Raw genomic sequence first — 23696 nt, 5'->3', positions numbered from 1 at the left:
ATATTAGTAGGAAAACTGGCGTTGCCGAGCTTGCGACGAAAGCTGCTTAAACGTTCCCTTCCTTCGCCCCACCTACCCCCAAAAACCTCTCGTTTCTCCGCCATCCAGGAGGAGGGGAGCAAGCCTGCTGCAACCAACCCTCTCCAACACAATCCTCGCCTCGCCCTGTACCTTCCACTCGGTGGTTAAACCCCCAAACGGATCTGTTGTGTGTGCGTGCAAGCGAGCAAGACACCGTGGATGAGCGTGGGAGGAAGAGAGAATGCTAAGAATACTATCGGTTAAACTGGAAGGAGGATTGCCATGATAATAGATGTACGTTTCTTCTTCGAGCAGTTTTGTTGTATAACGAGAATTTGGATTAATTTTAATTAAAAGCTAATTACGACGTTTCGTCCAATTGACACGAGCAAGGATTATTCCCTTGGATCCCTAAACTATCGGAACTATTAGGGATCCATCGGCAGACGGTTTCCTTAAACAAGAGCCAGCTCGTTGATTCGTGGAGACGTAATTATCCGGTGGAATGGATTATCAAAGAAGACCGGCCAGAGGTTTTTTCGCCCTCGTGATGCGTGTAGCGCCGCGTTTGAATTCATTAAACGGACCGCCAGACGAAGGCCTTTTCCAACCGTTCTCATTATATCCGATTACATAGAGGGACTTGGCCACCGGCGATTCACGGCTAATGCGAACTAATTACCGGCCGAGCGGAAGTTAAAAAGTGTGGACAAGCCACCACCGGCATCCGCTTATGCCACCCCCGCCGACTGGACAATTCCCAGGGAGCGAAAGTTTGCTGGCCACGGTTTCGTACGAGCGTACTTTCCTGGCCGAGCCATTAACCGCTTTATACCCGTGTTACGGTGCACGCAAGTTATCCCTTTTATGATTATTCCCGCGAGTTATGATCATTGAAGTATCGTGTATCGCGGGGTGATAGGATCTTTGTGGGGTCCGGTCGGCCAGCAAAGGATTTTCCCTCGGCGGAGAAATTTTCCTTCGCTTTTGAAATTTTTGAAAAAAAAAAAAAAAAGGAAGAATGAAGAGAGAAATTAAGAAACGAGCTGATCATTCGTACAAATTTATTTGTAGTATTGTAATCTTAATCGATTAATTTGTTCGTTTTTGTTCAGTAATTGATAAGTTTTAGATTTTCAATACATGATTTGTGATTGTTCTTTTTTTCTCAACAAGGGAAGATAAATTGAAAATTGTAATGTAAAATGGAACTTTTTTTATGGAAAATCTCGCTTGTCGATACATCGTAAGTATTCAAAACGAATTTTGAGATAGAATGTTATCAAAAACTTTGAATGGACGAATTTTATTCTGTATCCTTTCACAATTATTTTTTATTTGAAAAATCGCTTCCTTTTAATCCGTATTACAATTTTCAACGAGTCCTAAAAAAAAAAAAAAAAAATGTATTTTCTTTTATCCTCTATTTCACATTTTATTCAAACAGTAATAATAATTTCACAAATATGGAAGAGATTCTCAATCATAGAATGAAGGAACAAAAAATGAAAGGAGTAAAAAAAAAAAAAAGGAATAACAAAATAAAAGCCAAAAATAATACGAAACTTTTCAATCATATTGTAATTCTATTTTTAAAATAAATTCGAAATTAATCACACGTATCGATTCGCGAAATAAAAATCACTTTTACAAGAGCGATTCTTCGAATTTTTACAACTGATACAATGTAATTACCAACGAAATACAAAATATAAACCTTCTGGGATTCGCTTATTCCATTCTGCTTCATTTCGCATACAAATCTTGCGGAATGAAAGTTCGCCATCGTAGATGGACCAAATCACTGGTTCCATAGCAATTTTATTATCATCTTCTGTGCATCTTTTCTTCGTATAATATTTACAAAGTATAAATGCACGATGCTTTTACGAAACGATATTCTTGTCATCAGATTGATTTGCTTCTTTTTTTTAACGAAGAGAAATATTTTAGTTTAGTTTCAAGGAAAGATATCTCTTAATTGCTAATTAAAATCTAATGATCGGTGTTAAAATACATTCCAATGGCTAAATATTTTTCTTCTCGTTATACTTTTGATTATTGTAATTATTAGAAAAAAAGAAGATCGTGTTCAGTTTTGAATATTGATACTTTTATATTTATATTTGATACTTTTATATTATGTTATATTTGTTTAAAAAAAATAAAAAAAGAAATTTTTTATGTTTTCTTATATAATATAATATAATAGCATATGTTATTTTCTTATATTTTTTGAAAAATAAAGGTGACTTTTAATTTTTTCAGGTAAAATGCTATTAATTTTCTCACGGTATAAACTTTCAAAAGGAATTCAAATACGTTATAATTTTCAAGATTATTGGTATAATAGCAGTCATAATTAATTTATTATTATATCGTCCTGACAGAATTCCTTTCTGTTTTTTCGATTCAAAGAACGAAATATTAAAATATTAAAATTGTACTTTTCTCATTAGAGATATCAAAATCAGTAAAAATCAAGGATTCAAATCCTTGATCGATTTGGCGATCAATAATGAACATATAAAAATTCTTGAAATAATAAATGGGAATAAATAATTCTGAAAAAAACTAAATATATCAGAATCCACAAAGATTGTATTTCGTATTACCAAGCACAAATTTATAAGATCGGCAAAATTGTTAAACAAAATCTTATGCTTCTTCATTAAAAATGCAGTTTAATTATCCATTATTCCCAAGAAAATGTCGTTATTCTCTACTTATTCGCACTTTCATGTTTCGTTAATGCGTACTGATATAAGGAAGCGATATCGAATTAACGAGCATCGTTATGGCCTTTAACGCGACGTTGCGCTTTGGAATTACACGCGGGAGAATCATCAGGAAACTTCGAAAACGAGAACTCTTTAAAAGTTGCACAACGTCTTTGAATATTTCCGAATACAAAGCGAATCAGAAGATATACGATAGCGAAAGATGTACAAAAGTTAAAATATAAATTCATACATTACAAGCATACAAGATGAAACAAAAATGAAAAATTAATCGATTAAGAAACGAAAAAAGGCTACGAGTAACAACAGTTTGGAACAAAATACATACTACGTGATTTCCTTACTTTCGAATTTCTCTTCAGCGATATTTCTAAATGGAAAAATAAAAAATATTCAAAATCACCATTCTAACACCATTACACAATACTTTTCACGAAAGTATTAAGATTCCGACGATCGATCTCGATCGTGTAAAGCGTTTCAAATCCTCAAAGAACCTCGACAATCCTGGGCTACGAGATTTTTGGAAATTTATGCCATATTAGGAATTGGATTCTCAGATTTTATTGTTTGAGCTCATCATGTATATTTTACTGTCGACATTAAATGCCGATACACGAGCTTATTTTACTTCAGCAATGATAATTATTACTGTATTTAAATATTTCTGTATTACGAAATCTTTCGGATTCATTTTATTATTTACAATTGGAGGATTAACAGGAATTTGATATTATTCTTCGTGTTTTATCAACAGGAGCACTATTTGCTATTATTTCAAGATTATCTCATTTATCATCAAATGATTAAAATTTCAATCTACTACGATATTCCTCATTAATTCGTCACTCGTCCGGGCTCGAGCTCACGCAACAAAGTTACAGGTCGAAGCATAACTTTTTCATTTCCTAAAGTCTTCCGGTTCCGCGGCCAACTTCCTCCTCCTCCCACGGGTTGGCCGTGTCACGTCCCCCTCCCCCCCCCTTCTCGCGCGGAATATCTTTTGTACGTGAGCCTGTTGAATAAACATGAGGGGCGCGAGAAGGGGGGGAGGAAATGGAGGAGTGTGAAGGGGCTGTTACGGGCAAACGATGAAAAATGCCGGCGCATACGGACAAAGGGAGGGTGGCGCGGAGATAAGGAGGCCGCAAATATTTTCAACTTAATTAACTAGGCGCCGCTTCTTAACGGGCCGTTCCGCTTTGAGGGAGGCGCGAGAAGATACTGGGCGCCTCTTCTCCCTTTGCCGGCAAAGGGATCCTCTATTTTTGCGGCGGCGATGCGTGTCCCCTGCGTGGAAACGAGAAGGGATGGAGAAAGTGGTCCATTTTTAGGATCGTCTTTTCCTTTTTTTTTTTTTTTTTTTTGAAGAGGCTCGTGATACATTGTTGCAAAAAGTGTTTCTCTGCCAATACGAGGAATAATACGTTCAGCTTTGTTCAGTTTATTATTGCTTACGAAAAAGAATAATGGAAAATGTGACAAAGCATTAATTTCAAGGATAAATATACTAGAACAGTAGAATACATACGTACAGAATTGTTTATTTTCATCCAACAAAAGACAATTTTATGCATGAATATAATAATAAAACTCCCTTCCATTTCGATGATATTCTTCAATTTCTCATTACAGATAAAATTCCTTACTTTATTCTCGTAATTTCCATCGACTTTTTCTCGCATCTATATAATATAAACTTATAACTTTCCTAATCCTTACAACTTTTTACAAAAAAGACCCAATTTCGAGAAAGTTGAAGCCTCCACTTCGAAAATTTTTTGCCTCCAGAATGAATTACACGAATCTATCTATCAACGATCTAATATAACATTGTCGACGAGGCAACCGTATAGAAATTACGAGATCCAGCTTTCCCAGAACTTTTGCCGCATCGCGGTAATCGAATATCCCCGATAAACGAAAGCCCGCCAACCAACGAATCCGGACGAGCGTGCAGCCTCTCGCATTAGAGGATTCTCCCTTTGCCGGAGATTTCGTTAATTCATCGCGTTTAGGGGCCAGGAGGAGAGCGGTCGATGCAAAACCCAGCTTGGCCGCGCGCGATCATTCATATTTAACGGACCATTTGATGGATTGTAGCCCGGGCAGACGGGAAGGAAACGAGAAAGAGGAGGGGAACGAAGGTTCGAAGCGTAGCCTGCCTACAAACAGGCCACGAACTCCCGTAGCTGGGTTAGAGATCCTTGGGGATAGTGTATTAGTCGCACTCTCGCATCACTCAACTCGCTCCCCCCTCCCTCACGCTTTCTTTCCTCCTCGAATCCCTTTTTGGATGGGATGGAACACGGGGGAATATTTAACTCCTCGGTCATCGTCGCGCGCCTGACGCACGGCAACCAGACCGTCGGGTACGAATGCCGCCTGGTAGAAGGCAACCGGACCGGCAAGCTGCGCGGGATTTTGCGAGGCGAGCGGCTCCCTTCCGACGAGTTGACGTAAGCCTTTCTGTTCGCCAAAGTTTCTCAAATTTTTGCAACTCGCGGTAATGAATTAGGATGTCGAATCGAGTCGAAGCAGTGTTTGAGTAAATTTATTTCTCGAGTTTATTTATTTATATTACACTTTCTGTATTTCGAATTTATTTTAATCGTCCGAAAAATTGTTAAATGGATCCATAAAATTCTTCGAAATTGAATTCTTCGATGTTCAAAGGATTGGTCGAATCGGTCATCTCTTTTTAATTCTAATTAAGTATAATTTATTCTGCATTTTCTAAGGTACAGTTGAGGTATAACGCATATGTGTAATATACAATTACACCAAGATACAAAAGAAGTGACTCTGCAAAAATTTCTTTCAAACGCGAAACGATAGAATCAGTGAATAATCCGAGAAGCCAATCAAAGATAATATTAACCTCCCTCCTTATACTATATTTCCGAACAGATAGCACGTGGAGAGAAACCATTCTAAAAAGACGAGCCTTGATTTCAATCCATGCCGATCCTTTTTACAACCCCTCTTCATATCGTCAAACAAAATGACAAACACGACATTATATTCTCTATAAACGTATCGCTGTTTCTCCTGCTGCATAAATTCACCAAGAGTCTCTCTCGAACACACGATATCACTCTCTATTAGAGATCGAGCACCTGAGGTGTCGGCATCAATTCGGTCCGCCATTGAAACGCGATTCCGATGTTTTCGACGTAGGAAAATATACGCAGGGTGTTCTCTCGCGACAAAATATCCCGAACGAACGCCTGGCCCGAGGCCAAACGGGGGGAGGGACATCCTGTACCCCCTCCCCCTCCCCCTGCCCTCCCCTTTGTCGATAGATCGCAGCACGCCTCGCTAAAAGTTAATTTGCGTAATGGAGCGTGTTCAAAACTTGCGTTTCTCTAATGCTCGTCCGCCGGAGGAGGAACGGAGACGAATTTTCGCGACGAGGGTCGTCGACCTCCTCGCCTTTGATCGAAATTGGCTCGTGATTTCCGACGGTTGAACCGGTTCCAATCGAGAAACGCTCACCTTTTTCGATTCTCGAGTTTTGCTATTTCGTTGCGAAAAGTATCCGTGGATCATCATCTTCGTTCCGCGATGTCGCGGTTTCTATTCGCATCTTTTTCCGCTCTATTCCAGTTATAGATATTCGAAATTGGATAAATAAAAAATGTGTGAGTTTGGTTTGAGTCGGTCTGCACCAAACAATTTGTTCGTGCGTATAGATATTGAATTTCAAGGTATTTAAATTATTTTATTAGGTAATAAAGAACTTGTGATATCAATTTTACTTTTTAATCCCCTAAATTGGGATATAGATAACATCGAAGGGAAGAAATACGGATTTCTATTGTTAATTTATGGAGCAGTGAAGATCATTATTCATTCAATTCGTACAATTAAGTATAATAAAAAGTGATATTAATTATAATTTTTAATCTTCTAGATTGGGATATGGATAATATCCTTTACTTAATGCTTTGTCATATATTACATCGGCAAACACAATTCTGTAATTCGACACTTATTCAAAGGATTTATTTCTTCAAAAGAAAAGCAAGAAAATTAATAGGAATATAAACACGTTATATCGTGGCGTTAACTTTTTTTTTTTTTTTCCTATCACGAAACGTGAAAAATCAATACTCAAGAGCGAATAAATAGTTCACATTTCACCGTCGCTCTTTTCTTTTTCGAAATACAAACGCTCGTTCATTCTAACACCAGGCCATTCCTGGCTCGCGTTACACTTCGCGTGAAGCGAAGGAGAATAATATGCACAGCCTTGGAACTCGAGGAAAGATCAGAAAATACGTTCGAAAGGTGAAGAGCTTTGAATGAAGTCGAAAGCACGACTGAAGATTTCTTCTTTCACAGAAGCACCTTCAAAGAAAGATTCGACCTAGATAACGTGAAAGAGGCGCGCAGCCTGTTAACTTCCGAAAAAATTGATTGATCTTTTCTTTTGTGATACCCACGTTATACTCGTTTCTGTCCAGGATCATTGGTCGAAGCGAAAATCTTTAAAATTCACTTACTTATTCCATTTTGTAATTTTTGTTGTACAATAAAATATTACGATTTATGGAGGAATGTTATAATTTCGATAGAACATTTTGTATTAATTCTTCTTTGTTCCTCATAGATTCAAAAGATTAAAAATGAAACATTCGTAATGCTATTCAATTATAAAATTATTCATCTGAAATCAAGTAAATTAGAATGTTTACTTATGAATTATCTAGAAATTACACGTAATCGTTTCAATTACGATTTTTATGCATCTACAAGAAAAAACGTAACGATATAGCATTAAATTTTTCTTGCTGGATATATTGGAAATTATATATATTTACATTAATTATAGCACATGATTATATGGATAAAATATAATCGTAAGAAAATGTTGATTTTCGCAATATATTTTGAAACCATCAAAATTAACGTGATTACACTTCAAATATGTTTTTCTTTTCTTTTTTTTTTTTGATAAATCAGATAATGAGAATAAATCACCATCCAATCGGTGAAAGATTTAATATCGCGTGATTAATAAGACGCGTCTATCTAATTACTTCCATAAAGATAATCTTCAAATCGAACAGCGCACGAAGATATACATTTCGCATACTGGACGAACAATAACGTGTGTGTAAACATGGTGCGGTAACAATTTTCGGTATAATACAACAGTGTAATATACCTGCTGACTGTTGTGCGGAGTACTTCGATTATGTACGATCATTGATGATGTTACGGAATTGTCGACGCGTATCGGTGGGTTAAATTTAATCTCTTCATGAGAGAACACGTCTGTTACGTGCATTACACATGTGGCTCATTGCAAAATTAGGATTATCCAAATGAGGATTAAGCGGATGCTTCCTCACATTAATTATTCTATTACGCAATTTAACTGATGATGAATGTGTTTGCATTTCCTTAATAAAAATATCACGCTTGTATATACACACACACATATATATATATACGTTAGAAAGTAACGACTAGATTGGAAATTTTTTTCACAAACAAATTATTAATTACGAATTGAATTACATAGTCGTTTCACATCTTTCTTTCGTAAAGTTTATTCAAATTAAAAAAGAGCACTAATCTTCTATACAAGATAACATTCAATTCAATTTCCTTTAAAAAAACCTTTCAACCATTATCATCTCTCTTTCTTTCTATGCAAATAAATATATCGAGTGTATATTGTCGCGAGAACGGTTCACCCCCATCGAGAGTTGCATCAAGATGCAAAGCTGGAAAAAACCTCGCTCTTTCACACTAAAGGGACAGTGATTCTTCCAGAGAAGGTGACACGCGTGTCGCTTTGCAATTCAGGCGTGGTGGAGCGCAAATATGCGTTTTTGAGTGTGCACGAGCCCGGTTAGATTTGATCCTGAGGTGCTTCGAGAATCACTATAAATGGTAATGGAGAGCCAGGACAAAAGGTGCGGAGGCAACAAGAGGCGAGAAGAAAGGAGAGAAGAAACTTGGGAGAAGAAGACAAAGAAGGGATGGGTGATTTTGGAGAGAGGGGTGGTTTGAAAATGTAATATTTCTTCTCGCCGCCGAATAAATGATAGCATCGCGCCATTATACAATGATAATAATACACACGCAACTTCCACCGCAGATCTTCCATCTCGAAGTTTGGCAAAGCGGTTGCCAATGTTCCATTGCATTTCCATAAATTTCACTTCTGCGCGTGGCCCTTGCTCGGCGTCCTTGATGAAGCCGAGAAACGGTCATTGATAATTAATTCACGAGAATAATTCGAGGTGGTGACAGATGAAGCAGATATACATGATATAATATTAGTGGAAGATTGATGGAAGAGGAAAGATTGAGTAATTTAAAAGTGATTAAAGTTAATACGAAGTAATAAATTTGTGCTAAAAATTATCCGTCGATTCTTCAAGAACGATTTTATATACAATTTCTAATTTCTTATAATTTTATTTTGTAATACAATTTGGTGGAAGAAAACACTCAATAACGAAGCTCTTCCGTCAAACAATAAGTTTTCGATCACCTTTTAAAACAAAATAATTTTTTTCCTTTGAAAAGTAACGAAGAATTAATTACGAAAAAAAATAATAAAATTCGTTATATTCTACAGATTCAAAGAGAACGCGTTAATATTCGTGAATCCTGAAAGACTCACGTGTCACAATCCTTACGTGACCAAACGTGACGCCACTGATAATTCTTTCGCCACCAAAGTCTACGAACCAAGTCTCGAGCCAATTTATCCTTCCACCCCCGTTTTTCGAGCTCACCCGTCAGGGAACGGGAGAAAAGTCACGCTTAACTCGAGGATTTCCATTTATCTAAGCCCTGTCGAACGACGTCGCGTGCTCCCGCGTTAAAACGATTTTCCCTCGACGTTCCCAGCTATCACGTTCCACCCATGATTTTCCACCAATAATGCGCTGCACCAACCTCTTCTCGTCCTTGTCGCCTCAACCCCACGATTTGAAGGGAGACGCATAGGCGTCAAACGTAGCGAGACAGATGCGATCCTCGAGACATCTGGCGGGAGACAAGCATACGTGCAACACCGCTTCGAATAATTTTCTACGCGGGTCGAGAGATCCTTCGTTTTGAAAGTTTGAAGATGTGCTGCGAATTCTTGAGAATTGAGATGAAGAGTAATTGTAAGGGGACGTGAAGTTTTTCTATTTCAATTTACTGTCCACACGATTGTGGAACGGTTGCGGATCTGCTTTTTAATTATTTTTCCACTTATTGCAAATTAAAAATTCTGCGTTTTTCCTCTTCGTTTAGATTTTTGGATAGTTAGACAGATAGGACAAAGTTGTTATCTAACTTAAAACAGTTTGATAAATAAATAAGTCTGATTTTTTTGTACGCAAACTTTGTAGTTTGTAAAATTGATCTCGTTGAAAATAATTTCGTAAAAAATTCTTTACAATTTTCCTAGAATAAAATTAGAACGAAAATTCTCTTATCGCAAATGTGATACGATACACATTGGGATTAACACAACGATTGAGAGAAGCATGGAAAAAATTGATGGACATCAACCCGTAAAACTTGCAGAAGAAATAAAACAATTCAAGATCAACGAGTCTCACGAGTAATTAATCACCGCTGCAATTTCTCTCTGAAACGATATTCCGTCAGCGAGTCGAAAGAAAATTGGAAAGAAACTAATTCCTCTTCCGCCCAGCCAATTCCGAGAAACCGCCAAGTATCCCCCTCCATCTCTCCGTGTATCCGTGTAACGCACATTTCGCATTCATCATCGCGGCAACAAGCGCCGATATTAACGTGGATGTAACGCTCTCGAGAAACTCCTTTCGTGCAAAACTTTCCAGTTTTCCAGCATCTCGCGACTAATTCCCAATGGTCGTCCCGAATATTCGCCAGGCAACTCACCCTCCCTCGATTCCTGCTCTCAGGCCTGTTTCTTTAACAGAATACCAAGTTTATTTCCTCCTTGCGACTCCCCAGTGGAGTTTTTCCTGGAGGTTTTTAGCCAGAGTCTTGAGGGATATGTGGGGTTCGTCGATGAGACGTGATAGGCTGGTTCCTTGCGATGCTTTGTGAGGGATAAATGCGAAATTTAAAATTTAAAAGGGGATTTTTTAGACGAATTTTAAACGTTTAATTTTAATCGTTTCGAAACGATTAAGGTGGAGAGGAAAGTTTGAAAGTGATGTAAATGGAATCAGTGATATAATATGTTTAGAAATATATATGAAAAATTGTTTCGTAGCACCATTTCGTTATTTAACTGTATATAATTTATCGTTGATTGATATAAAGGCAATTAAATTGGCTGGTCAATCAAAATGAATTTCGAACATTTTTAACAATAATAAACGTTTTCATTTTATTAAACTTTGTAATCACGGTGTGTTGAACGATGAGAAAAAGATACATTCAGGACGATCGTGTTGAAATCAACACTTTTTATTTAACGAAGACTGAATAGAAAATGAAAAATTGAATAATTAATTACCTTGATGAAAATACAATTTCGACCGGTATTAAAAAATAGTCGCATCGAAATAATGAAAATGTTAAAATTTTTTCATTAATAAAAATCTTTTAACAGGAAAAAAAAAAAAAAGATTGACTTTCACGTGTAAACACGTGTTACATCAACGTGATACGTGAGATTTTGAAAATGCTTAGAATAGAAGAAATAGAACAAAAAAAAAAAAAAAAACCCCTCTTCTCCTTTTCAACTCCGGATAATACGACTCCAATGTCGAAATAGGTACACCCATTAATCGCGTTGAAGAAGTTACGCGTTGTATCAAAGAAGTCTCTTTCACGATTACATGAATACCGGTATTATCATACCCTCGTTAAAAATTGAAACGAAGTGATCTCTATCCGTGAGATAATAGCGAAGGAATAGCGGTGAAGGATTTCTTATAGCGTACGATATAAATCACGATACATAGGAAAAGGAGCGGATAATAGAGAAGGAGGACAATGGGAGCGTATCCTCCGAAACGGAACAATTTCGCAACGTGGAATTCTATGCAGGATGGAACGTCGCCGTGGCATCGTTAGTCACTCTTTACGGCCGGCGAGGAGTAGACTTGATGGAGCGAGCCTCGTTCCCGCTTTAAGATGCTTCCCGCTTTATCTTTTCAGACGATTTGACAAAAAGCTTTTGCCACAGTGTCTACTCCGCTAAACTAAAGCCGGGTATAAGCCGGCCTCGAGCGCATTTTAACGCCGTTTTGTTATCTAATGATGCGCGCCCTACCTGTTCTCCGTCTCGAATTTATCCCATTCCGTTGGACAGACGATGGGATTAAATTTTTACAATTCGTCGCGAATATAATATTTTCAAAATTTTTGACAGATAGCTTCGTTTGAATCGTGGATAATTTTTTCACCGATCAATTTTACCACGAAATAAAGATACTACTTGTTTCTAAAAATAATATATTCAATATTATTGAAGTTACGTATGCTTCGTGCGTTTAGGCTAAGCTCTAAAAGAGGGTGGAAAAAATAGAATGTTTTCAAACTGGAAACGGAGCCATTTAAAAAATTTATATTTCCTATTTTTTTAAATTATTTAAGGATAATCTGATTTATTTATCTCAAGAAGAATAGCAAAAGTGAGGAAGAGGAATTTCATACGTTTCGAAATAATGGAATATTTTAAGTATTATCGGAATTGAATAAAATATCAAACTGAAGGCATTCCATTCGATCACGGGAAATTAGAAAAGTACAATTATAATTGAGTGTAATAGCGGCGAACGAAAATATAATGCCGAAAAAATTGGCCATTCGTTGGAAAAAAATTGCGACTCTTTTGGGCGGCAACCATTAGCATATATTCGCGTGTTGGCAGCCATAATTCTCAGCGCCCGCTGCTAAATTACGAAATTTATTTATCGTTGTGATAAAATATAGCGGGTTCGAGTGTCGGCGCGCATTTACGTTTCAATTGTTCATTTATTCGATGCATATCGTAGCGAAAATTATTATGCATTAATAACGAAACGCCATTTTGTTTTGTTGTCGGCCATTATCCTGCACGATTTCAAAGTGTTTCGAAGAAGCGGTTATCGGAATATTAACGTAATATTCTTCTCGTGCAACAATAAAGAAACAAAAGAAACAGATTCTGTATATCGGCGTATTTATCGAATTCAAAATCACGATCAGAACTTTGCGGTTGCAAATGGAGATGGGAATGAATTCGAAAAAAAATCCTATTTATAAACTGAAAAATCGAACTGCGTCGAATAACCACAAATAATGTGAATAAAACGATTCGTTAAAAAGTTTTAAACCAGATTGGCTAAATAAATAAACGGAGGGGGGATTCGTTATTAAGCGGAATTTTCCCGATTTAAAAATATATTTGAATATGATAAAATTTTAATGGAGAGTATTCAAATTAAATATTACACGTAATACTTCACAATGGAAGTGGATTTTTTTTTTTTTAAATGTTCTAAATTCAAATGTACAGTGGTACTTCTGTACAGGAGCGTTTTCGCGTCATTTTTATTATTTTATTGAATCTTCTTCTCTCGCCAAAATATGAGAAAAATATTTAATATTCTTGGACGTGGTTAATGTAAATGTCTCAATACTGATTAATATTAACTTTCAAAACGCGGGCTCCTGCGTGGAATTACATTTGAAAAATGAAACAGAGAAAGAAAATCAAAAGGAAGGAGGAGGGGGGAGGGGAAAAAAGACAAGTAGGCAAACGTTTCGAAAGTTTCGATCAGTTAAAAAGGTCTATTAAGTACACAGCTTTCAGAGGGTTAACAAGCCACCGCAAGTTCAGCGGAGTGTAATTAAATCTAGAGGGGACTACGTTTAGCTACAGGGAAAGGTTGCAGAAATTTATCGAGTTCTCGAAAAGTTATACAAGTTTCGAGTCGCTCGAGAACTTGCCGGACACTTCGCCGTAGACATCACATGAAAATTAAACTCCGCTATACTTGAGGGAAAAATTTTTAAGAGCGACGAGGTTTTCCCTTAGCTAAAACGATTCTCTATCCTCTTCCACGAGTTGTGATATCCTCCTCACGATATCGCCTCGTGACGATATTTTAATTAATGCTCCTGCTCGATATAAATAAATTATTTTCTTGTTAATAATCCTTATATTGCTTCTGAAAGTATTTAAAATTTTATCTTTTATTCGTAACGTATTAAAGGAATGAGCGATGAATGATTGTTCGACATGTAATAGATTTAATTAAATTTCTGATTCTACTTGTGATTTCTTTAGAGCTTTAATAATTTTCACAAACTTTACAGATATTAAGTAGAGAAATCAAATTTCGTTCTACGAAGACGGACTCTAAATTGTTGTGACGTTTTCAACGATCACATTTCGTATTCTTCTTTATCGTAAAAGCGAACATCCCTTTCAAAAATCTCAAAAAATAATTCTAAAGACCGTATTATTTAATTACTTATTCGAAATTCTACCTGTAATCAAGATTCTACAAAGACTCGAGGCAAAAATTCCTTCCTTCCGAAACTTCATCCCTTGCAAACATTTCGGGTGAAACTTTCATCCCCGCCAATACCTGACATAATTCGAGACTGGCCATTGACAAGTTTTCGAGAACACGGAAGTCGAGGCAAAAGTCGAGGCATTTCGATGAAACTGCCCCGGAGAAACTCGAGCGGAGATGAGCACACCGGTCTGCATACGCGATCCGCGAATAAATTTCTTCTACGTGTCTCGAATCGAACGAGATCTCTCTCTCTCTTTCTCTGCCTGGCTTCCGGTTCCCGCGACCTCCGTGGATGGAACGAATTTCGGGTCAGAAAGGGCTTACGTCTCGTGGCAATGTCTCCCTCTTCTCCAGGCCACCTGACGAGAATATTATAATCGTGGAAGGGAAGGCAAAAGGAAAGTTCGAGGAAAAATTTCATTGAAAGATACGAAGAAACAATCGAATAGGGATGTTCGTATCGGAGCCAGTTTTGCTGTCAGATAGCATTCTCGTTTCGAGTCTGGTATTATTGGTTGAAGCTTATGTTAGTGTGGTTTGGAAATATCGTTTCATTTCTAGGCTTTTTTAATCGATTCTTCCAGTGCGAACACATCGATAGATGAAATCAAAATGCGAGTTTTGTAGAACAGGTAAAAAGGAGCAGATAAGAGTCGTAATTGAACACTCAACGTTTGTTCATCTTCTCCAACAATTCTTCAATTTCCTCGAAAATCGAGCAAATTATGAGTCATAATCAAGTCATAAGAATCTATATTTTAAAAACAATGACAATGATATTATATTTAAATTCGTTTCAATCACTTTGATAATCAAACGGAAATCAAATTTTTAAGTTTGAATAATCTTCATTAAGATTGAAAGAAAAGTACATTTTGCTGGAAGTTGTAAGTATACAATGATAAAGCGTATGATGAAGTTTGTAAGATGGAAAATGGTGCTTGAGCAAGTGTGATCAATTATCGTTTTTAGTATTAAATTTTGTCGATCCATTATCAATCTATTATCGATATTATAGACAAAGTAATATCTGTTCTATCCATCTTGTTGCATAAACTTCAAGGTGTTAAATTATATGATTGAGAAGATATCAAAGAATATAATTTATTAAACAATTATATTTATAATTAAATGTTTAGTGATAGAATAAATTCAATCATAATAATTTCTTTCTCTACATTTAATATCACTTAATGACGAATCCTGATGATTTTTTAATGATTTTTAAAACTTAAAACGTTGTTATTATTGCCAATAGTATGACAATTTATCTAATTTATGCATAGTAAGCATTATTTATAATTTATGTAAGAGAGTTGTTAAAATAAGAAAAATGTATTTGCGAATAGAGAAGAGGAAATCGATGGATCCTTATATTACAATATTACGTTGCAAAATGTTATTGACTTGCGAAAAATATTCGAAGCTAGGACTTTTATTGTATTCTGATCTCTTTCCTCGTCGTATTTTTCTGACTGAAAATCGAGAAAACAATTGACGAAAAACGTTGGAAGAAGATTTAGGTGACGACGATGATCTTTCATTTTTAGGTCGTGGATGGAAAATAAGGTACGTGCATCACGGAAATGGAATATTAGCCGAGAGATTGAGAAGTTATGTGACGAGGTGGATCAGATATTGCGAATTTTCGAGTTCAAAATTACTTCGTTGAGAATTATAAAGTTGTATTTGCTGTTGGAAATAATGGAAATTTTGCGATATTTTAAATGAAATGTGTTTGATTGTTATTAATTTCGGTTTTCGGTTTTAAATATTTAATGTTGAGGTAAAATTTTGTCTACAACCTCCCATCCATACTTTGTAAATTTTCACTTATTCATCTTTTTATTATATTTTGGTTGTATTTTAATTTTATCAACAACAAGATTTATCATTTAATTGATTCGGAACGAAATTCTTTTTTATCGTTAAATATTGTGGCGATATCTTAGATAGAAACAATATATTAAATTGTTAATTATATAATAACAATAATAACAATGGTATTAGAAGCTATATTAAAAAGATATCAATAGGCAACGTGTATCGAAAATAACAATAATAATATTTATTGGATCTTCTTCTTTTCTTCTTTTTCCTTCATTTTTTCAATTCAATTTTGTAATAGCGTTTAATCCGAGAGTATTGATCCGATGCGAGAATAGTTTTAAGTTTCTTAAAAATATAAAAAAAATATTCGATATTTTCAAAATATGAAATTAACCATTTGACTTTCGACTTCGCACATCACTCCCCATACTTCATTCAAAGCATAATCGAATAAGCTATACCCGAATAATGGCACGAAACTTTTCAAGTTTCAGTATTTTAAAAATAAGAATTCAATTCTATAAGTAACACAATATTCGAGTGTCTCTGAGCGCAACTTTCTTCGAAAACGCGAGATCTTATAATCGGGCGCAGCTGGTGCACCCGATTGAAGCCACGAATATCGAGGAAAATCTGAATATCGCATCTTTTTCCCCGCAAACGCACGGTCGATCGTACGCGCGCCGTTAACGTCCCCCCCCCCCCCCTCCCCTGTTTTTCCACCCTTTCCTTCCCGTGACCTCCTTCGCTTCTCCCTGCTGTTTCACCTCTCGTCCTACCCTCCTCCCCCCTCCCCTCTCTCTCTCTCTCTTACACGTCGCGAGGATTATTGAATTTCCTGTCATTTCCAGAAGAAATACGCTCTATTTACTTTACCGTGCTACGAGCACACCCGGCCTGGATGTGGACGAGAAATAAGAAATATACGAACAGCAACGAACCGAGCCCTTCACTCACCTCTATGTCCTGGCCAAATCAACGGCACGCTATTTCGTTGCGATCACAGCCTCCTCCCTCTCTCTTTCTGTAGAATCGCGTCCAAATACATCGAGCCGGCCTCGAATCGATCTGTTTGTCGAGACTCGGTGATTCTGGTGTGTGGAGTGAAATCTGGTGTTATTTCTCTCGAAATGTTTCAATCGGGAAAAGAAAGGGGCGCGAGAGATGTTACGTTCGATGACGAGGCTGATATTTTTGTCAACAGGGCGACATATCGCTTCGTGTTGTCTTTGGACTTGAGGCCAGAAGAAAGTCGTGAGATTCTTGTAAGTGCGTGAACGATAGGTTGGGATGAAACACTTTTTTAAAGGTATAAATCGTGACAGTGTTCAATGCATCGCGTTGATTTAAAGAAGAAAGAAGAATAACGTATCATTGATACGTTTTTTTTTAAAAAACTCAACAGCCGAGATTCTAAAACTTCAAACGCATTGTTAAATTCTCTAAAAACATACTTCGTCGCGACCGATGCGAGTACGTAAAAGGAGACAAAGAGAAAAAAATATATATTCACACACACACACACCGAAATGCGAAATAGCCTCAAAGTCTCGACGATCGAGGCGTAAATCGACGAAGGTTTAGCTCGCGGGCATAGTCTGTTCCCCCCCTCCCCAGCTGGATGAAAGCATCCAGGCTCTCCCCTTCTCGCCTCGTCGCGAGAACGTTGGAGAAACAAAAAAAAAAAAAAGAAGAAAAAATAAAAAGAGGAGACAAAGGCCAATCGCATCTCGGGAATAAAAATCTCATACATGTAAAAATATTCAATCGCTTGTGTCCTCTTCGTGCCTCGATATTTCCCCTCCACCTCGCCTCGAGAAGAAGGGAAATTCTTTCTCTCTCTCTCTCTCTCTCTCTCCGACGAGAGAGGAGAAAGGAACACGTGCGATTTCCTGCCTTTGCAACCCCGCTTTATTAGCGATCGTTGTCGAACACGGGACGAGCCAGAGCTCGCGGTGTAAGGAGAGAAGGGGAAGGAAGATTGATCCTGGGAAAAGTATTACGGAATTCGTGGCCACGGAGGTTCGTAAGAAGGAGGAGGAGGAGGAGGAGAAGAAAAGATGCGAGATTGAGATATCGATTAGGTCGGCGGTTGACTTTGATGTAGCTTCAGACTAGGGTTTGTCTGCGTGGGGCTGGATTCGAGGCCGGGGATCGAGGTTTAATGCATGTAGTTGGTGTATAATGTGTGTTTAATTATGAAAACGAAGCGCTTCGAGTAATTAGAGGACCGTTTAGGGTTGCGGGTTTATTGATGAGTAGGGATAAGGGGCGTTTTAAATATTTCATGGCGCAAAGTGCGGTGTGTGGAAATTCAATTTTCTAAACGCTTTGCAGCCGCGTATCGCGCGATTAGTTTTCTTCCTCCTTTATCGGGGATGCTTGTTGTTTATGTATGGTGTAAATCGGGACGTGAACGGTGAATAATGCGAACTCTAAGCATTGGAGGGTCCTCTTGCGATTTATCTTCCTTTCGAGCGAGATAAATGAAAGTTGATGAAAAGAGAAATTTTTAATTTTGTCTCGAATTGACGGGACCTATTTCAACAAGAACGTACGTGTCGCAAATATGAATCAAATTACTGCGATCGGCTCGTGTGTCGAATTGTAGTACCGATTACGCCGCTAGATGGCCACGCAATTCTCGCTTGCGCTTATATAATTATTACGTATATATCTTTTTTTCCCGCAAAGAAATGCGCGTTCTCGATCTTTTCAAAAGAAGAAAGAATCTTAATGGGTGTAAAAACGCTACAATTGTGTAAGAGACGTTTATTTCTTTTGAATTCACGTCTGAATTTTGCACTGACCGATTAAAACTATTGAAAAATATAATATCATACAAGAAAAAATTGTTTTAGTTTATTATGTTTTTTCTCTTATTAGAATGATGATTTTTAAAGCAAGAAAATCGTTGTTCTAGATTATATGTTGCTAAAAAAAAGTTGTAGGCCTCGAAACGAGTGTGTTATTATAAAACTTCAACCTTTGAAAGCCATTCTAGACGTGGAAAACAACAGTTGGTAGGGACGACATTAGGTAAACAAGTCTGATGAATGCAAACTGTTCCCAGTCGAGAGTTGCCACGTCGTGAACGAAGGCGACAAATCTCGAAAGCGTAACGAAGAAAAAGCTTTGGGCGGCATTTCCAACAATCGCGACTTTGCTCGTTTACGTTCCAACAAAAATAGAATCTGACCTACAATTGTCGTCTGCGAGAACGGGATTCGGTGAAGCCAAGCTAAACACGTACCTTGATTTATTGGTTCTGATCATTCCGCAATTTGCTTCTTTATTCGAAGGCAATAGGAAGTCCTTCGATTTCTTACAAAATCATATTTTGTTTCTCTACATCGGTTCGAATTATATTTCCTATCGGTTGGAATTGGAACAAGATTTTTATATCATTACGAAGATTGAAATATAATTTATCATTATTATTATTATTATTATTATATACGAAGAAAACTCTGGGCAATTCAAGAAATTTTTACTGAAAGTTTAAGCATAAGTAAACTAACCAACTTCTCCACTTTTGATTGTAAATTTTTTTTATAAAAAATAGTAAGTTACATTAATTCATTCACCCTTCAAATATTCATCGATCGATTATTTTCCAAAACGTTGAAGCGAAAAAAGAGAGATAAATAATCCAATCAAAAATACATCCAATTCGAGATATTCAAAGCATGAAACGTTCCATAACACATTCCTATATAACTCGCGGTGTTACAAAAATATGGTATCCGATGGGCCAGCAAGAGGGAAGAAGCAAAACGCGGCGCGGATTGGATACACGTTTCATCCATAAGAACGGATTTTCGTAAGTGGAACACTTCTCTTCCGTGTCCTCCCTTTTAGTTGCAACTATATCGCGGCAAGAGGCCATTTGTCCACGTCGTTCGACCGGATCTTCTCAGAGATTGTGCATGCACGCCGGGCAATGAGCAAGCCGCCAGCATGTGCTCCCAAAGTGGTGTCGCCGCTTTTTATGAATCAAATCGTCTCTTTCTCTTCCTCCTCCACACTCCATTGCCAGCTCCATATCCCCGTCCAGGAGGGGAATAAATTACAGGATAAATTCTTCAGGATCCACGTGATATTGTTCCAGGGAAGGATGGCAAGTTTAATGGCGGCACTAATTGCTTTTTAATTCAAATATATGTGTATACATCTTTGAATGCTATTTTCTTTTTGAATCGTTCGTTACGTAAAGGATGATTTGATTCGAGAAACGGAAAGTTGTGATGAAGAAAAGGAATGTGAGAAATGTTTTAGATTCTTAAGAGATTTGTCACCTCGTGTTTCAATTTTAAAATAACAAGAACACGTTTTCCACTTTGTTCAAATTTTTTCGACAAGAATTTTGGATATATTCTATACGTTAAATATTAAATTTCTCGTTTTTTTCGTACGAAATGCACGATTATACATGTTTCGAAAAATTCAAAATTCGTATAATAAACGTCCTGTCTTGAATTTTTTAAATGATAATAAAATTTCAAAAGTTTCGAACAAAAATTTTTCTATCGTGGATGCTCAATTTTCCAGATACTTCTCTCTCCATCACTCTCGAAATATATACAATGAGAAAAATCGTGGAGACGACTAAAACGTTCTCGATTTAGAAATTTGTATATATTTTAAATCACACTTTAGACATCTCGAGATAAGAAAGACTCGATCGGGAAATAATTTTTTTCTCGTACATCCATCGTGACGGATGGATCACGAATTCGCAGAGAAAATTCCTGGAAATTAACAAGAGTTACCAGTTTGTCTCGCGCTTGTGCGCGCACAAGGAAGATGTATGGCGCGAGGAGAGGAGGGGAGGGCGAGGATGACTCAATTCTTGGCACGGCGATCCGCAATGCGCGATTACCACACAACCACGTAACTCTCTGCATCCTTGCACCGGTGTCATCCACACCGCTGCCATTCCACTCGTGTGATTACTTTATTATCGTTATAAATGTCTTTGAAATGGATAACTTTGCAGAATAATGAAGACCGGCGAGTCGGGATACTCTACAACTCGGTGTAACTCAGAATCAATGAAAAAAATTCGAATCTAAAAAAAAATCCACGCGATAAATTTGAAGGAATTCGAAGAAATTTTATACGAATCTCCAACTTGTACCAACGTGCCAACTCTTCGAAGAAGGAAAGTAAGCATGATAATTGATTTTCACGGCTGTTTCTCTTATACTCGAGCATTATTTGAAACGACAATAAGAGGCTTTTTCAATTTTTTTCTCAATCGAGAAACCGTTTCGAAGCTGTAACCAAATATCTTTAATCTTCCTGCGCTGTAAAATTAGCAGGAAGCATAAATATCAAACAAACATTTATATCTCCATGGAGAAAATGGTTAAGCGAGCGAGGATGCAACTTTGTTTCAAAATCGAATATTAAACATTCTTTTAAAACCTCTCAAAAATAGCCCAACCAAAAATAAACAGAGGAGGAACACGATACCGTAATATTTCAAGGTTGGAAACTTTCTTCCACTCACTTCTTGCTTCTTCTAACTGGATCCTTCCCTTCGATCGAGCCGCTTGAACGAATTCGTCTCCCAACACTTCCTCCCCCCTCCCCCCCCTAATATATAATCGAGATTCACGAGCTTCTCAAGTTTCCCTCAGACTCACAGGGTCTCGAAAATGGGGAGACTCGACCGCGTTTGTTTTTTCAACACGAAGGAAAGCAAACTCGCGCCGGCCAGTCGAGTTCCCAAAAGCGAATCGATCAGGGCCTCTCCCCGATCCAAGAGAAACACCATCCCCGACAAATTGATTTATCCATCGTTTTTTTTTTTTTTTTTCTCTCGGGGCTACGATTCGTGTTGTTGATTTCGCAACAACACTTGCCAAATTTATATTCGAAAGAATGATTTCGTACGCGTGGATCTTACGTCGTTGAAATCGGGCAAAGGGGCTCGTCGCCCCTTGCGAATCGTAAAACGCTATTTTATCGCTCCTTTGAAGTGAGTGACGCGACCGATTCGCAGGAATGTTAGAACGAACGAGCTTTATGGAAGAGTTAATGACAGTTGTGCGTCTGGCTTTTCAACGGGCTTTGACGACATCATCGCTAGAAATATTGCTACGAGATATTCGACGGGGTATTTTTGTCGACATTAATAATTTTTCGAAATCAAGGTTTTTCGATCGATCGGATACGAAGAGCAAAGGTTTATAATTATTTCTAACGTCTACACGCTCGATGAATGGAGAATGTAGCTTCGTATCGATATGGAATAGAATTGGAACGTTTACTTTTTTGATCGAGAGACGATGTAGTTGTAATAATTCCACGGATATGTAAATTTATCGTCCGCCTTCTATGAACAAATGTAGCGTAAATTACGGAATTTTTTTTTCGATTTCTCAAAAATACTAATTTTTATTAAAATCATTATTGGACATTACTTTGCTCAAAATTTTTCATTATTTCGAAAAAGAAGCGTTAAGACGAACAGTTAAACTATTTCCAAAACTATTTTCCTTTCGGATCAAATTCGAGCTCGAAGGTTTTATTAATAGGCGCGGGATGAGGCCACTCGATCTCTCTGTAAAAATGGCGGACCAATCGCAATTTGTCACGAAGCGACGCGTTTCGGCTGTTTTCCATATTTCACCTTTTCGTAATTAAACTGCAATCGATACGCCTTTCACCGTGCACGCGAAATCGAGAAAAACAATGCGCACCCCTCCCAAAGGTAATTACATTTTTATTACGTGTTACGGCACAGTGTTCTACAAGCTATTAGCGCGGGTTCGACACTTTCCACGACGTCGAGAACGTCATCGAAACGAGAGTAAATTAAATTCGACGCTTTCAGATTTATCGGCTGTTCCTTATTTTTCTTTTTTCCACTCGAAATTTCTTCGATTAACTCGTAATCTTCGCCCGAATAACGTGGAATAATAGAAATGACAGAATGTAATTTTTGCGAGATGAGGATTATCGAGACGATTAATTTGGTTATTTCATCTCTCGAAGAGGTAGAGAAAAAGTAGCAGTATAAATTACGTTTACGATTAGCGTTGAATTAACTTATACATTCGTATATCTCTTGTCCAACAAACTGTCTTATCAGATTTTACACAATCGCGAATAAAAACCCGATTACCTGCACTACTGTACAAATTCCTTTGATGATTGAAAAAAAAAAAAAAATCGACCAGCAATAATTGTCCTTTAACATCCATCCGCGCCGAAAATCCTTCCCTCGAAGAAGACTCGACTCGAATTATTTTCAAAAAGACCATTCATCCATTCGTTTCCTCGCCACTCAACCGCAATTTCACTCTCGAAACACTCGTCCATACCGCACCCCCCCCCCCCACTGCAAGATCGCGAAACACACGTCGCGCACATGGAAAGCCGTGCATGCAGCGCACGTCGGCCAATTTCAATCGCGTGAAACTTGAAGAGACCGCAACCGGGATTCGTTGCATGCGCCACGAATCGAATCGATATCCAATTAACGGGCGATACTCGCAGGAACAATAACAACGAGCGATGCAAGAACGGGAATACTTTCCATCCAACGGTTGATTAGCCGTTGATTGGTAGAGGCCGCGACCTGAAAACCTGAGAATTTACTTAACCCGCTCTTTTACTCGCGCAA

The 23696-nt window shown here is 37.5% G+C and overlaps 1 protein-coding gene across 5 annotated transcripts in view; it reads right to left on the bottom strand.

Annotated features, from left to right (window-relative positions):
• LOC100872588 (uncharacterized) overlaps positions 1-23696 on the bottom strand; it is a 607316-nt gene that overhangs the window by 266146 nt on the left and 317474 nt on the right. The gene's annotated exons all lie outside the window — the stretch shown is intronic.

The sequence above is a fragment of the Apis florea genome, unplaced genomic scaffold (assembly GCF_048593485.1).
Source record: "Apis florea isolate Af1SG1 unplaced genomic scaffold, ASM4859348v1 contig_3798_pilon, whole genome shotgun sequence".
Taxonomy (NCBI): Eukaryota; Metazoa; Arthropoda; class Insecta; order Hymenoptera; family Apidae; genus Apis; species Apis florea.
The sequence above is the reverse complement of the archived record's forward strand: the minus strand, read 5'-3'. Positions and strand labels throughout refer to the sequence as shown.